Source organism: Lissotriton helveticus, chromosome 9 (genome assembly GCF_964261635.1).
Source record: "Lissotriton helveticus chromosome 9, aLisHel1.1, whole genome shotgun sequence".
Classification (NCBI taxonomy): domain Eukaryota; kingdom Metazoa; phylum Chordata; class Amphibia; order Caudata; family Salamandridae; genus Lissotriton; species Lissotriton helveticus.
In genome coordinates, this window is record NC_136070.1 from 1,038,017,163 (window position 1) to 1,038,033,814 (window position 16,652).

Below are 16,652 nucleotides of genomic sequence, written 5' to 3' on the forward strand. Positions count from 1 at the left end.
TACTGGCTCATCTGGATCCAGACAAGGCATATGTGGTTGAAGCCGATGCTTTGGATGTGGCAATTGGGGCCATATTGTCTTAGAGAAACGCCGAGCCTGGTCAGCTCCACCCAGTTGCGTTTATGTCACAGAAACTCAATACTGCTGAAAGAAACTATCATATATCTGAGAAAGAACTTTTGGCTATCCGGGACTCCTTTCAGGAGTGGAGGCATTTCCTCATGGGTACCAGACATTTGGTCACTGTTTTCACGGATCACAGGAACCTGCAGTTTATGACTGCAGCACGTCATCTTACCCCTAGACAACTGAGGTGGATGATGTTTTTCTCTGGGTTTCACTTTGTCATCACCTACCGGCCTGGGGCTGACAATCGTAAGGCGGACGCTCTTACTCGTCAGTCATCGGTGTCTCATCCTAATGGGGCTCCGGCAGCCAGCATCATTGACCCAGGAAAGGTCTTATGTGCCATGCAGCCAGATACATTTCTGGAAGATGTTAGGAGAGGAGTAGCATCTTTTACATGGAGGTCAAGGCTTCGGGGACACCCTGAATGGAGAATGCATGGGGGTCTCCCGTTGTTCAATAATCGGTTGTTGATACCCACGGTGCGGCTGAGGAAACAGGTTTTCGTATGGTGCCATGAATACCCCTGTGCGGGTCATTTGGGGGTAGCTAAGACAGTGGAGCTTATTCTCAGACATTTCCGGTTGCCATCCATGTGGCTCGATGTTGGGCAGTGGGTTTCCGCCTGCGAGCAATGTGTGAGGATGAAGTCTGACCTTAGCCGTCCACAAGGCCTCCTACAACCTCTTCCCACTCCATCTGATCCTTGGGATAGGATCTCATTGGATTTCGTAGTGGGTCTGCCAAAAGATCAAGGGTGTACGGCGATTTTGGTGGTGGTTGATTATTTGACCAAGATGGGGCATTTTATCGCTTGTGCACAAGTACCCTCAGCTGGTCAACTGGCGGTGATGCTCATGACTAATGTGGTGCGCTTACATGGCTTACCGAGTGTTATTGTATCCAACAGGGGTTCCCAGTTCACTGCCCAATTCTGGAAGAAGTGGTGTTCTGTGCTCCACATCAACACAGCCCTTTCCGCTAGTTTTCACCCGCAAACGGATGGGCAGACTAAACATCTAAATCAGACTCTCAAACAATATCTGAGGTGTTATGTTGACCAGAGCAGAGACAATTGGGTGGACCATCTATGGTTGGCTGAGGTGGCTTATAACAATGCCACGCATGGCTCCACCAAGGAGACGCCTTTCTATTGCAATTATGGTAGGCATCCCAGGTTCCTTCCTTTTGTCCATCCAAGGGATGATACTGCTCTGCCTGAGGTTGCACGGAGAGTGGTGCATATTCGTGAGACTTTGTCTAAGGCTCAAGCGCATCTTGAATTGGTCACGGTCAAGTACAAGGCTGCTGCTGATAAACACCGGAGGCAGGGTCAGTTGTATTGCAGTGGGGATGCTTCGTGGCTGTCGACTAGGAATTTACATTTCAGGAAGCACAGCGTGCCCCCGGTACATTGGGCCTTACACCATTGTTAAAAGGGGGAATCCTGTAGCTGTAAAGCTGAAGCTCCCTTCGCATTTGCGTATCCACCCGGTCTTTCATGTGTCACTGTTGAAACCATCTCATGCGCGGGGACGATCGCGTCCTCCGGTGTGGGTGGATGGAGAACTTGAATATGAGGTCAAATCCCTGTTGGATTCTAAGTACCGAGGCCGTAAACTGTGGTATTTGATTTCCTGGAAGGGGTATGGCCCGGAGGAAAACTCGTGGGAACCTGCTGCGGGGATCCACTCGCCGGCGCGGGTGACAGCCTTTCATCGGAGGCATCCTGCGAAACCTGGGCCTTGATGTTGCCTTCCCTGTGGGGAGGATGTACTGTCACGATCGCACTTGGTGAAGGAACTACAATTCCCAGCAAGAAGCGAGTCGGGACTACAACTCCCATGCTCCTTTGGAATCTCGCGAGACTACGATCCAGGAAGCATAAAGAGGAAGCATTTCCCGAGCTCCGCGTCGGGAATTCCTCCCGTCCAGCGCTTTCTGGTGGCGGCAGTAAGGGTGCTTGCACCAGGAATTTTGGCTGCTTTTTGCTATATCTAGGTTTTTGGTTGTGTTGGCAAGGTTTGCCTACATGCGTTTTTCTGGATCTTCTTGGGGTAAATTCTCAGTCAGCCTGAAACTTGACCCAGTCGGTATTGTTGACCGACGGAGATGTGGATGTTTTGAGATCCACAAGTATCTCCAGTTTTTTTGGATGTTCTACTATTTTGATATTCAGGAATTAGGAGCAAGGAGCTCTTAACTACGCTAAAGAATTACTTGAGGGAATAAGCCTCTGATTCATTTGTCACGAGTGTTGTAAACTACGGGGCAATTCAAATACAGTTACTTTCTTATTTTGTGATGGATATTGAGTTCAGGATGTGTGGTGTATTAACCCAAAATGTCTCTGGCTCCCTTTATTAACAGGGGTTCTTAATGAGTGGTAGTGGACTACACTCAATCCCTGTGAAGCGTAAAAAGAGTGAGTTAGGGGTATGTTCATGCATTATTATAATCTCCTTGCTTTATATAGTGTGATATGCTTCTAATAGTTCTTGTTATATGTTTATGTTGGTTTTGTATCACTGCAGCAACACCCTTTATACCAACATCTACCTAATCAACAATCACCTAACTCTCCACTGGAGTGTATTTTGCTTTTCAGGTATTTAGAATGTATAAGGGGCTGAGTGAGGATTGACAGTATGAGAAGTGCAATTAGAATATCAAGGTATTCATGATATACGCTCTCTTTGTGTTTTCCAGATCTCCCTCCCAGCTGTCCCCTTCCTTTCCTTCCCTTTCCCCAAACACCCTTACTCCCCCACTTAATCCTTCCAATGTACCGTGCCATTACGGCAACTCAGACGTTGGCTAGATTTAAAGGTGGAACATAATACTTCAAAACGATCCCGAGGACATCCAGCATAACATTTTCCTTGCGCGACATCTGAGACTGCAGTGATTCTGGTGATGTCGGCGTACGAAGATCCGAAGGTGCTGGAGGCCCTTCACCTCTTAGAAGAGGCGGGCCGCACGGACCTGCTGCGGCCCTTTGTGAAGATAATGCCGGCGCGGCGAGCGACGCCGCAGCGGCTGTGCTGGCGGTGGAGCCGCTGCGCGTTCGGTGGCGTTTGGGGGCGGGGGAGGGGGGGCGGAGCCACGGAGAAGTGGAGAGTGGTCAGCACGGCCAAATGTTTGCTGAGGCGGCGCACAGGGGGCAGAGGCGGGGGAGGTAGTGCACGGCCCCGCGGACACAGATTACGTTTGTGGAAGGGGCTGGGGGGGCTCCAAACACAGTCACAGCAGCTAGAGTGGCGGCGCGGGAGGGGAGGGGGGTGCCCATGTATGAGAGAGTGAACAGGTGGGGGGAGGCCCCTGGACAGGACGACATTGGGGGGTATCCCCCTCCTAATTGATAGCTTGGATGCGGAGGGGGGAGGTCGGGAGGGTGCGACTGGGGTGAGTGCTGGGGGTGCCGCTAAGGGGGTTGGGAGTGCAGGGGGGGTGACCAGGCCGATGTCCCCTGGGGGGTGGATGACAGCGATTGCAGTTCTGGGCGCGGGGGTCCGAGTGTGAGGAATTGGGGGGTGAGGGGGCGGGGCCGACCTGGACTGGCGAACCTTGGGGTGCGGGCCAGCTTCCACAGTGGGATCGGGCGCATTGGGGTAGACGAGGGCCCGAGAAGGGGGGATCGGGTGGGGCACAGGGGGATCAGAGGGGTGGGGGGGGTTGGTGCGGCAGGAATTGGAAGCGTTGGTTTGGAGTGCGGGGAGGAGGAGGGGGGCAGTTGGGGCAAAAGGGGGTGGGGTTGGCGGGGCCCTGGTAGGGAGCGGGGAGGTGGCGGGACACCCCGACGCGTCGAGGGGGACATTCAGCGGGATGAGGGAGGGGGACAGGGGGGGGGCATGGGGGGAAGCGGGTAGTTCTACAGGGCTATAGATTCATATTAACTCCGGCATGCTGGACTCCACCTATTTCTCCCCACAGGAATGGCTGGTGAGGTGCTCGGGAAAGCAGCATGCTGCTCCAAGCAGCCGAGAGGATGGGCCGGATCTGCTTTATGCGGGCGGTCGCGCTCCCACGAGGGACCGGGCGATAGAGCCCATGAGAGGCGGGCGGTAGGTCCCGGCCAGCCCCACCCCAAATGGTCGAAACGGCCGCCGGGGCACGGGGGCGGAAGTCTGTCAGTTCTGATCGGGACCCCATGATGGAACCGGAGGAGAGGAGAAGGGAGAGTGTGGACTTGGGTAAATTGTTGCGTAACTGCAGGGAGAAGGCGGGGCTTAGTCGGCTGGAGCCCATGGAGGGCGGCCGTTGGCGGGATGTAGATATGAAGGGCTTCAGCTGGATTATGATGAGGACAGCACGGAGGACGGAGAGATTCGGTCGAGGGAGGGGCGGGAAGGGGGACAGAGTAATGTTGTTCCTAGTGTGTTGCAGGCACCGAGATTGGAGAGAGTGGCGGCCCCCCTGCTCAACTGGTTAGGTGGCGGGATCCGGTGCAGACCCTGAGCTTGACGCCAGGTAAGGAAGGTGGTGGAGCAGGGAGTGGGTCGGGTGGGGCCCACCGGGGTACGGGGTCCGTAGCAACTGATGCCAAGGGAGGGGAGGAAGGAGTGCGAATTAATAAAGGTATGACGTGAAGGACATGGGGGTGGGCCCGGACGCGGAGGGCGTCGGTGGGGCGGGGCCGTTAAGCCGGATGGGGGTGCCAAGGGGGGGTGACGGTGGGAAGGAGAGCCACGACTTACCGTTGCATAAGCTCCCATATATGGGCATCATGAAACCCCTGGGGGCGCACCTGTCCTTGGCCACCAAGTAGAAGATTTGGAAAGGGGATTATGTAGAAATTTTGAAGGTCCTACATCGTGAGCTGACGGCGAAGGAATGATTGAAAGAGGAGGAGCAGGAATGGGTGAAGAGGCCGGGGGTGCCTTGACCATATAAAATTGGCGGGGTTTTTGATATTCGCCAGCGTGTACTGTGAGAAGTGCCCAGAGCAGGCAGTCGCGCTTTTCAAATACATGGACGTGATCCAGAGGGTGCAGGTCAAGTATGGGGGATACGCGTGGATGCACAATGACGAGGAGTTTTGGGCGCGATTGGCGGGGGACCCGGACACGAAGTGGGGTGAGATTGATGCGGACCTGTACCACCAGACGATGGGGGGAGAGAAGTTTGGTAGGACCATTTACACGGCCAGCGGCTTGCCTCTGGCGCCTCGTTCCTTTCAGGCTCACCTGAAAGGAGGGGGGGTGAGACAAGGGGGGGCTTTCACAAACGCCGTAATCGGAGCATGTTGGGACTACAACAAGGGCGCTTGCGGCAGACAGGATTGCTGCTTTCAGCATGAGTGCCCCAAGTGGGAGATGCGCCACTGGGTGGTACACTGCAGGGGGGTTGGAGGCAGTCCGCAGTGACAGCAGCCTGCGACAGCAGGGACACAGACTGGGGGCAGGGGAGGAAAAGGGGGGTCAAAGGTGCTGGGAAAAGGCTCTTAAGCCGGTTAGGCTGGAGCGGCTGAAGACCCTCCTAGCGTCTTATCCACGGATGCAGGTGTTTTTTGCCGGGGGTTCCGGGAGGGTTTCTGTTTGGGGTATGAGGGTCCTCGGATTGCTCGGTGGGTGGAGAACTTGCGTGGTGCCGAAGAAGGAGCCGGGGCAATTTCGCCTGATTCAGCATCTGTCGTGGCCGGAAGGGAGGTCAGTAAATGATTACATATCGACGGAGCTGACCTCGGTGTCATACTCGTCCGTGGATGTGGCGTGGCGGCTGGTGGAGTTGGTGGGCGTGGGAGCCCTCATGACAAAAGGCGACATTAAGTTGGCATTCAGGCTGCTGCCGGTGCATCCGGAAGATCACCAGTTGTTGGGGATCCAGTACGACTGGGACATATTTGTGGATAAGGTGCTGCCCATGGGGTGTTCGATCTTGTGCGCTTTGTTTGAGCGCTTCAGTACCTTTTTGCAGTGGGCTTTTTCCTGGCACACTGGTAAGGTGACGGTGACGCACTACCTGGATGACTTCTACTTGGTGGGACGGCCTGGTTCGGAGGACTGCCAGCAGCAGCTGGACGGTTTTACGGAACTCATGGGTTACCCGGGTGTGCCCTTGGCGCCAGAGAAGACGCAGGGTCCCAGTACAGTGCTGTCATTTCTGGGCATAGAGCTCAATGCCGTGGCCATGGAAGCACGCCTGCCGGAGAACAGTGGTGGCAGTGACAGTGTAGGCGCAGGAGTGGCGCACAAGCGGGTGATTTTTAAGGTAGACAACATGGCGGTAGTACAAGTCATTAACCGACCATCCGCCATGGACCCGCAGGTGCTCAAGTTGATGAGGGTGTTTATTATGAGGTGTTTGGAGCATGATGTTTTGTTTCAAGCTCGGCATGTTCCCCGGGAGACAATGACATTGCGGATGCTTTGTCTCGTTCACAGTGGCAGAGGTTCCATGGGCAAGCCACGGAGGTGGACGAACACAAGAAGCCGGTGCCGCTGGGGCTGTGGCACGTGGGAGAAACCGGGTCGTACAGCTGGTAAGAGCGTTGGTGGCGGTTTCTACCTGGAGAGCGTACGAACAGGCATGGTGAGAATTTCTGGACGGTGGGGCGGTGCGGCAAGACGATCGTTGGCGGCGGTGCGAGCAGGTGCAGTTTATGCTGCAAATGATGGACAAAGGGATGTCAAAGGTGACGATTGCTGGTAAATTGGTGGCTGTCGCCTTCATGGGGAAGTTGTGGTGGGGATATGCACCGTCTGTGAAGGAACTGGGCGCGCGTTTGTTGGAAGGTTGGGCCCGGGAGAAGGTTGCCAGAGTGTGTTGCTACCGGCCCCTCACTGTGTGTCTACTTGGCACTTTGATTCACCCGTCCATCTGCCACAATCGGGAGGAGACTGGGCTGTTTTACACATGTCGTGGATGTATTTTGGGGCGTTTTGAGTTTCAGAGCTGGTGGGGAGATGGGGGGGGCCTGGGATCCTGTGGGGGGACGTGGAACTGAGGACCCGGGAAGTGGCGGTGAGATTGCGACGTTCTGAGACAGACCAACGGGGAGCGGGGACGTGGGTCGTGCTGGGTCCGGTGGAGTCAAGTGCGGCGTGCCCGGCGGTTTGGGGTAGGTTGTTGGCGTCTGCGTGGCAGGCAGGGTCCGGCGAAGTTTTCTGTCGGGATGACCATAACAGGGTGACGGCGTCTCAGTTGTTAGGGGTCCTGCGGCATGCCCTACGCGCCATGGGTGAGGACCCGAGGGTTTTTGGGACACACTCGTTCCGCATTGGGGCTGCGAGGGATGCAGCACGACAGGGTTGGGGGCGGGAGGAACTCATGCACTTAGGGTGTTGGAAGTCGGACTGCTATAAGACGTATATTAGGCTGCGGGGAGTGGGGTTGGAAGACCGCGCTTGATGGCGTTTTTTCCGGTGGCTCACATATGTGTCTTTGCAGGTGCAGTGGCGGAGCCAGAGGAGGCTGTCCTGTCCATCCTCATTGTGGGTCATTCCTTCATGAAACGGGCGGAACGTGCAGAATGGGAAAAGGAACGGAGTTTGAATCTCGGATTGGACCCAGCGTTGTTTGTTTGTCACTGGCAGGGAAAAGGCTGTATGCGGGGGCAAGAGCTGTTGCCAGCATTGAGTAAGGTGGTCAGGAGGGGAGTGTGTCCGGATGTGCTGATTATACACCTAGAGGAGAATGATTTAGTACAGTGCAAGGGTTTAGCTTAAGTCAAGCAAATTAAGAGGGATTTGTTGGAGGTGCGGCGCCAGTGGTCAGGCTTCCATGTTATATGGTCAGAATTGCTACCGAGGCGGATATGGAGAGGAGCGGAACGGCCGGCGGCCAGAGATAGGGTGCGCAGGAAGGTTAACAGGGAGATGAAGTGTTTTTGCAAGAAGTAAAGTCTGGGTGGGATGGAACATCCGGAATTACGCTATCGGGCAGTGTACTTTTTTTGGGAAGACGGAGTGCATCTATCACTGTATGGGATGGAGTTGTACATTATGCAATTGGAGGAGGCACTAGATAGGGCCATAGAAGTATGCCGATACCCTAAGAGACAGGTTGAAAGCCGTTAGGACGACTTTCGAGTGGCGGTTTTTCCTAAAAGTGCAGGGGTGAGTTATGAGGTCTGGGTTTACAGTTGAGTAGATATAAGAAGTTATATAGTTAGGTAGGTAGGAAAGTTGGAAATTGCAAGTTGGTGTTTATAATTGTTGCAGGGGGGATCCAATTTTAGGGGTAGGGGAGCGGGGTATGTTAGGAAGTATATATTTAGTGAGGCTTAGTTTTGTTCGGCACAGGCCAAGGGTATGTATTTGTAAGGTGCACCTGTTTCCAATAAAGCGGCCTTTTGCACACCAACAAGCTGGTCTGTGGTATGTCTGCCCCTCCCCACCCCAGTATGGGCCCAATTAGCAAACACTACGTGTGTTTGGTGAGTTTTCTAAAAGGCAGTCATCCATGGCATTTTTCGATAGGTGCGTTTCTGCTTATGGATTTGAGTAGTTGATACAGCTTTGTCATTTCAGCTGGCGGCGTACATGGGGGTGGAGTTCTTTACACATGAGAGCTTTCTAAAGTCATTCTTCACATACTTACGCTTGGGCGAGTAATTCATGCACATATGCGTCCCTTTAAGAGAGAGTTCGGTCATGTTCAGGGATGTCATTGGATTGTTGTGTGTTTTGCAGTTACTTTTGTTTGCCTGTTGCGCTGGTATTTTGGTTCGAGTATTTACTTCATTATTTGAGGTATGTTTCAATCACTATTCTTTTTTCACTCGTCTGTTAATCACGTTGGGTTGTACTGTTGCTCTCAGTGTGTGGAGAGAAATCACAATATTCTGAGTGAGATTGTGCTGGTTGAGGTTTCACTTGAAGTGTGTGTAAAGTAGATCAGATCATTGTAGTTGGTTAGCCTTCTTGTGTAAAAGGGTCTATCATTTCTTTAGTGGAGCAGACATTGTTTTTAAATAGCTTGCATTGTTTGAAGATTTTTGCTTAGAGAAAAACATGCACAAAGAAGTGTAAAGGAGGGGTTGCCGCTGCGAGAAGTGAGATTTACATCACAGTGTGCCACTCTGTTATTGGTAGGTTGGTGTACACCGCACTGTGATACGGTGACAACGTCACCGTGTGCTGTTCAGGTATTGTCTGGGAAGGAACTAAACAAGGATGTTTAGGGGAAATTGATTGAAAAGATTTATTTGTGAAGGAAAAAATAAAAAGTTTGTGGAGAAATGAAAAATTTGAAACATTTAAAGATCTTAATACTGGGAGATGCACCCGTACCTACTCGAGGAGGGGTACAAATACCACCTGAGGGTACACCAGCATTCTATATGTCCCAGGAGAGAGGATATCACATGTGTACATGGCTTGAGAATTTAGGGCCTAAGGCGCAGGATGAAACAACAGGAACACCCGAGTTAGATCTTGAATGGCCCACTCGCGCCACTTACTTCTCTTCCGCCGAAACCTGCCAAGGCTCGCTGGGTTTATTTTCCCCTCGATCTACTGACTCCCGCTGCCCCCGCCGCTCACTTGCTTTAATTACTTGGTGACTTCCAGCCACTGTCAGTGTCCCCTTTGCTCTGACCTTTTGCTCCGACATCGCTGCTCACTTTTACTTAGTCGCTCATAGACCCGCTTAGAAATCGTTTAGAGATCGTTTAGAAATCGCTTAAAATCGGCGTCATCAGAGCGCTGGAAAACGCTGTGCTGCAGCCATTCTCCTGCAGAGCATCTCGTGGGTGGGGCATCAGTTAATCAGGTTACGCCGACGGCAACGTGTGTGGGTCACGTCTGTCTCATTCCCTCCGGAACTTCCCATCCGAGCAGTGTGAACACCCTTTAATGGTAATGTTGATTTTTCATTGCCGTTTTGAAAGAGGCAGTTTTAGAAAGTTGGCATTGTCCCCTCCTTAGCCCTTTGTGCTTTTAGCCTGTTTCGGGTCACATGACGGGGTGTAACTAAAAGCTAGACTTTGTGAATTCCTCTGAAGCAGTCACACAAAGGATTAAGTGTGCCTTAGTGGGCCATCTGCTGTCAGGATGGGGGGTAGAGCTGAGCACAGCCCCACTTACACTTTGTAAGCTTGCGCCTGCCTTCACACAAAGGGCCTAACAACCCTGCATTGTCACTTTACCTGGCTTGGAGCCAGAGCTGGGGAAGCAGCAAACTCCATGCAATTCATAGCCACTGTCTAGAAGCTTCTCCTACCTTTCAGAACCAGGGCACCAGGGTGTAAAAGAAGGACCTGAGACACCAACTCCTGAGTGCACTTCTAGACTTGTGGCTACTCTGCCAGGAAGGAGGACTCCTGTGCGACTACAATGACTATCATTCTGCTGGACAACTGCTCTTAATGAACTGCTGCCCTGCTGTGCTGGGAAAAAGACCTGGACCTGCAACTTCATCTTGAACTCAGGACCCTAGAGTGACTCAAAGGGCTAGTCTGCCGGCCTCATGGTATGGGACATAAAAGGCTCCAAAACAGCTCCTCGACCAGCCTTCAGACATTTCCTGACCCCAAGTGGTGCCTCTCAGGTCTTGGACCCTTGGTGTAGCTCAAGGGCTCTTGAAATCAAATTTTTAGGCTCTTTGTGACTGCAAATTGGCTAGTTCACATCAGAACCATGCCGCTCCCACCGAAGTTCAGTGTGGGCCACCGCCAGCCTGTCTCTTTGAACAGCAAGCAGACTGGAAACATGAAGCCCCAGCCCACATGGCCGGGACTCGTGGCCTGCTCTTCGCACCACGCCGACTACCACCTGCGATGCCCTCCTTGCTTTTTGCCGACTCTCTCCAATGCAAACAGATCTCACGGCACAAAACTTGAGAAGGTAACCCTTTAGGGGGACTAATCTGCGAATGTATCCATCCCTCGCTCCATCGCAGTCGGTATGATCTTTTGACTTTGACCTGGTCCAGCACGCCCAGAAAATAGCCGTTTTTTGCTTTTAGGAGCTATTGTACAGTTTATTCTTTAAAAATTCATAACTCCGGTTCTACTGATTGGATTGTTTATCATTTGTGGTATAATTTTATTTATTGAATTCTGCTCTATTTTTCTTACCAGGTGTGAGATACTTTTTATGTGTTGTTCTCACTGTTTAACTGTTTGAAGTGTTGCACAAATACTTTATACATTGCCTCTAAGTTATATTTGACTGCTCTCTGCAAAGCTACCAGAGGGTTGAGCACAGGTTAATTTAAGGATGCCAGTGCTTCACCCTTACTGAGATTGTGGTTGCTGCTCGACCAGAGCTCACACCCAAGTGAAGGATTCGAAATAAATACTGATGGACCATACTCACCAATAGCCCATATACCAATAGTATTAACAATTCAGTTGGCAATGGAGAAGGTCCAATTGTTTATTCCACAAATACTAGCCCTGACAGGGGAGCCTCGGTCTACACGACCCACAGAGGTGCGCAGAGGAGAGTGACTACATGCATAAGATACAAAGCATATATACGTTTCATACATCCCACAATGACACCTTACAAGGAAAGATACAAGTTGTCAGCGAGCCAATAGGAATACCCATATAAGGCACAATTGATTTGCTAGCAGCCTAGGCCTAAGCTATTCCGGGGGCAGGTCAGTGAGGTGCCTCCCGGTCTATCTGTAGCCCGGGGAGTACAGGAACGGGCTCTGCTAGAATGTGCGCATCCCACAAGAAGGGCAGGTGTGACCTTGGGTTTCCCTGAGCTACAAACTAGCAAATGGAGCAGACAGCTAAGCCAGCCATCATGGTTTCATACAGATAACTTAATCACGTGGTTTCAGGGAAACCGTACTTGAAACAGAGAAACGAAACAGCGTGGTTTCGGTCATGTCAATAGGTTTAAGTCATATCAAAGTGAATCATTCTCAACTATAGGAATACAATAAAGATAAGGTAATACTGATGTGCGGTTATAAGGTTATATTGTATATATTAGGCCAATATCAATATATATCGAATTTATATCCCATCAGACGGCCCTTTTAGCCTACTATAGCCAATATAACTTAGATTCATTCTACAAAAACTCCCTCATCAATCTGCATCAGATCAGACACCTCCTTCTGTATCATTTGCTTGTCGGCTTTGGCTTGTCTTGAGATGTTTAAGGCAGACGTTATTCTAGCTGCACAGAAAGAACAACAGGCTGGGCCGCAATGGAGACATAGGCAACAAGTAAATATTACTCCAAAGGCTCCAGCCAGGACCATGAATATCTTCCAACCCCAAGTAGCCAAGAGACCCCAAAACCAACCACTAAGGGACCAAGTACCATTTTCCACATGTGCTTCACTAGCTAATCGATGTAATTTCTGTATTGCAAGGTGAATGGTAGGGGCCGAATCAGGAATGAACACGCAGCAAGAGCTGCCAATCACGCGGCAAGCTCCACCCCTATCTGCGAGGATGACGTCAAGAACCATTCGGTTCTGAAGCGAAACAAGCCTCGTCGCCTGAAGCTCAACGGTAATGTTGGTCAGGATCCCAGTAGTGGTTTGAACCACATTTTCCACTATTCTTGACAAACGTCTTATACTACGGCTATTAAAAATAGGTCCCCAAAAAGGAGTAAGACCTTTAGCAAAATCCTCAAATTGTTGCAGGGAGGTGTCGGTCTGGTCAGTACCCTCAGTATCAAAACTCCTAATGCTTCGATTATCTGCTACTTCCCTTCGAACCAACTGATGGGTGCTGTGGTAATCAGGTGGGGCAATATAAACTGGGGGATAAAGGAATGAGAGGTAGCAACGCCCTGCCCATCCCCTTGGAAGCCAAGTATACGCGTTTTCTCAACACACAAAATATACATCGGGGGAGTGATTATAGGAGGAGTACTATATGTTTGCAAGGTGTAAGTGTAATTACAATTACTCTTCCCTACCTTAACATGACCCCGTCCCTGTATGCAGAAGGGGGAGGTAGTGTTAATGATAGGGATTGGCAGGGCTTTGTCATTTGTAACATTTCGTTCTTTAAAATGCTGAAAATACATGGTGTAATTGAAAAGCTCAAAATCCTGCATCTCCTCCTGCAACCAAGTAACATTTTTATATTCAGTATATACATTCATGCAAGCGTTTGGATCCAAAGATCCCTCCCCTCCATTTCCCTCGGCATCAAATCCTTGATGCTGTTCTATATACTTCAGAATGGCCTCGTAATCCCTTTCAGTATATATCTTAGGTTCAGCTACATAATGAGAATACATCAAGGACAATAATTGAAACCAGGCTTCACAGCTAGCTAAGTAAGATAATGGTAGAGAAATAAACAATTCATGTTGATGCATAACTGACGGAAGTAACCCACAAACCCAACAATTTGTTTTGTTCGTGGTGCTGTGAGTTTGATGTAGCATTTCAATAAAAGCATTTTTTACATAAGTTTCCCTGTGCCGAGCCTTATGAGGAGGTAAGGAATAAAAGAGGTAGTTCCTAAAAATGTCTGTACAGGGTGCTGAAATTCTAAATATGCAAATACACACATCAAAATCACTGTGATTATAACAATAAAAGCAACGAATGCCACCTTCACTTTGGTGGGCCATCCGGAAAACAAATACATGTTATCAATATAACGTCGGGGGCAAGTGGTCGTTCGTCCTCCATCGCAAATCGGGCAAAAGGAAACATGCTCTCTAAAAGTCCAAATCTAACTCGGTCCCTTTCTATAAGTCCAAATCCAATCTTTCTATCCACAAAGCACGCACACCACCAGAGGGGTTCTTCTTCCCGCCAAGGGATCTTCTTCCTGTGTCCGTTTAGAGCCTCACAGGCAGACTCTTATCATCCATTTAAAAGGGAAACAACTTATTCTCCAGTGGAACGACCGCGGCCCTTAACACAGTCTTTCTTTCTGAACAGAGCTATTTATCACAGTGTTCCAAGCTCCCAACGTGTTCAGTCCAGTGTCTCGCTCAGTACCCCAGTAACTCTATTCGATATTTCTCAACTCAAGTCTTTTTCTAACTCCTACCATTTGAAGCTGGAGTATCGCGCTGTTTTTGGGGCCGCAGGTCGTATTTACAATGGCCAGGTTGCTCCTGATCAGAAAACAATTCCACTGCAAGGGCATCTAATGCATTCGAAACTGGTGATGCCCTGGGGACAGCAGCCTCTGCTGGTTGAGCCACTGCCCTTTCACTTGGGGCCAACACGTATTTTTGCTGCCCCTCCTCTTGGGCATCCGAAAAGGGCACAAAACCTCTCAGCCGTTCTCCTTCTTGGCTCGGGACTCCAATGCTGTTTTGTAAATCAAAGGGCAAAGGCAACGGCAGGCGCTTCAGGTGACTAATGTGTATCCAATGCTTTCTTCCGTGCACCTTAACCGCCGTCCTCGTAGCCAAGATAATCTGGTAGGGTTCGGACCACTTCGGTTTCAAACTCGATTTCTTCTGATAATTCTTTACTAGGACCCACTGCCCTGGCTCCAGTCGATGTCCAGGACCCTCTGGTAGCGGCTGCAATGTGTTCGATACCTGTTGATGTATAGAACGCAGATCTTTAGTCAAAGCATACAAGTAATCTGTCATTAATGGGTAATCAATATCCCTAAAGGATCTGGGTCTCGGGACTCTGGTGTGGGGAATTGTTCTTATTGACAATAATGCTAATGGAAGTGCATCGGGCCAGGTAGAGATTTTATTCACCTCCCTGAAATCGATGCAGAATCTAGTAGAGCCATCGGGTTTAGGAACCAATACGATGGGCGAATTCCAGCTGCTGCTGGAGGGTTCTATTATGCCCATTTTCAACATCAGGTGGGTCTCCTCTTTAATGACGGCTCTACGGGCTTCAGGGATTCGGTAAGGTCGTTGTCTTACCGTCTTTCCTGGCTCCGTGTGGATGGCATGTTCCACCACGGTGGTGTGTCCAGGTAAGGAGGAGAACACTGGTTGCAAAGGGAATAAGGACCGGCAGAGGTCCTGTTTGTTGCCTTCCGGGAGGTCTGGGTCAAAGCATCTCTCGAATGGAAGGGTTGGACTACCGGCTAAGACGGGACGGGGTCCCTCCCACTTCTTTAGGAGGTTAACACGGTAAATTTGGGTAACCCCTCGGCTGGCGTCTGTTTCTATTTCATAGGTGACCGGAGTCACTTGTCTTAGGACGGGGAACGGGCCCTGCCACTGCCCAAGCAGCTTATGGTCCGAAGATGGAAGGAGCAGTAGCACTAGGTCTCGAGGAACAAAGGATCGGGCTTTGGTTCCTTTGTCATACTGGCGTTTCTGAGTGGTTTGGGCGGCTAACAGATTCTGTCTCACAATCTCTCTAATTTCGCCTAAGTGTGTCTTGAGGTTGTCTACATATTCGGGTAGAGGACGAGTCCGATCTGGCTCAGCTTCCCAGGCTTCGCGAGCCATGTCCAAGAGAGTCCGGGGGGCTCGTCCGTATAACAGTTTGTAAGGTGAATAACCCGTGCTGCTTTGTACCTTACAGCGGATGGCAAAAAGAGCGAGAGGAAGCATCTCCTCCCACCTTTTGCTCTCAAGGCCTAATAGCTTTTTGAGGGTGGTTTTCAAGATAGCGTTATAACGCTCCACCAACCCATCTGTCTGGGGGTGGTAAGCAGATGTTCTTATTTGCTTGATACCCAGACTGGAACAAACTTGGCGCATAAGGGACGAAACAAAGGGCGTACCTTGATCGGTTAATATCTCGCGGGGAAAACCCACCCTAGAGAAGATGGCAATGAGGGCTTTGGCTATGTTCTGGGTGGTGGGTTGACGGAGGGGCACTGCCTCCGGGAATCGCGTGGCGTAATCTACTAATACCAGTGCGTACCTGCATCCGCTCTTAGAGGGTAACATGGGGCATATAAGGTCCATCCCTACTCTAGTAAAGGGGACGTCTATGAGAGGGAGGGGTTGGAGTGGTACCCTCGGGGGTCGATAACAGCTGGTTTTCTGGCACACCGGGCACTCCCGGCAATACCGTTTAACTTGGGCATATACGCCTGGCCAATAGAATTTCTCCAGGATCGTCTCTCCAGTCTTTTCGTCGCTGAAATGTCCTCCTAGTAGGTGACTGTGGGCCAGAAACAATACCTTTTCCCTAAACAGGCCAGGGATAACCAGTTGGGTTTTTGTCTGGGGCCCTCCCTTCCTGTATAGGAGTCCATTCTTTATGAAGAAGTAAGGACCTACTTGCAACGGATCCTCATTGGGGAGGGCCCGCCCCCAGGCATCGTGTAACACAGGATCTTCTTGCTGTGCTGCGCGGAATTCCCGGTCTGTTTCCCATGGATGTGTGTCCACCTGAGCGGGGCAAGCCAGGGTATAGTCTCTTTTCTCCTTTTTCTTTTGGGTTTTGGATTTAAGCGGTTTGGTGGAGAAGTCCGAAGAAGGAGAGTTCTGGGAAAAAGGGGCTTCTGCCCACCATCTCTTCAGGGAGTCGGTTGTGTCCTGTAGGAGGTGGGGGAGACCACTGTAGTCACTGCCTAGAATAGCTTGTTCGGGAAGATTGGGTACCAGACCGACCGTTAGCAGGCTTCCTTTATCAGTGGGGTGTTGCACACGCACTCTTGCGGTCGGGTAGCTCTTAGTATCGCCGTGGACACATTTGATGGCCAC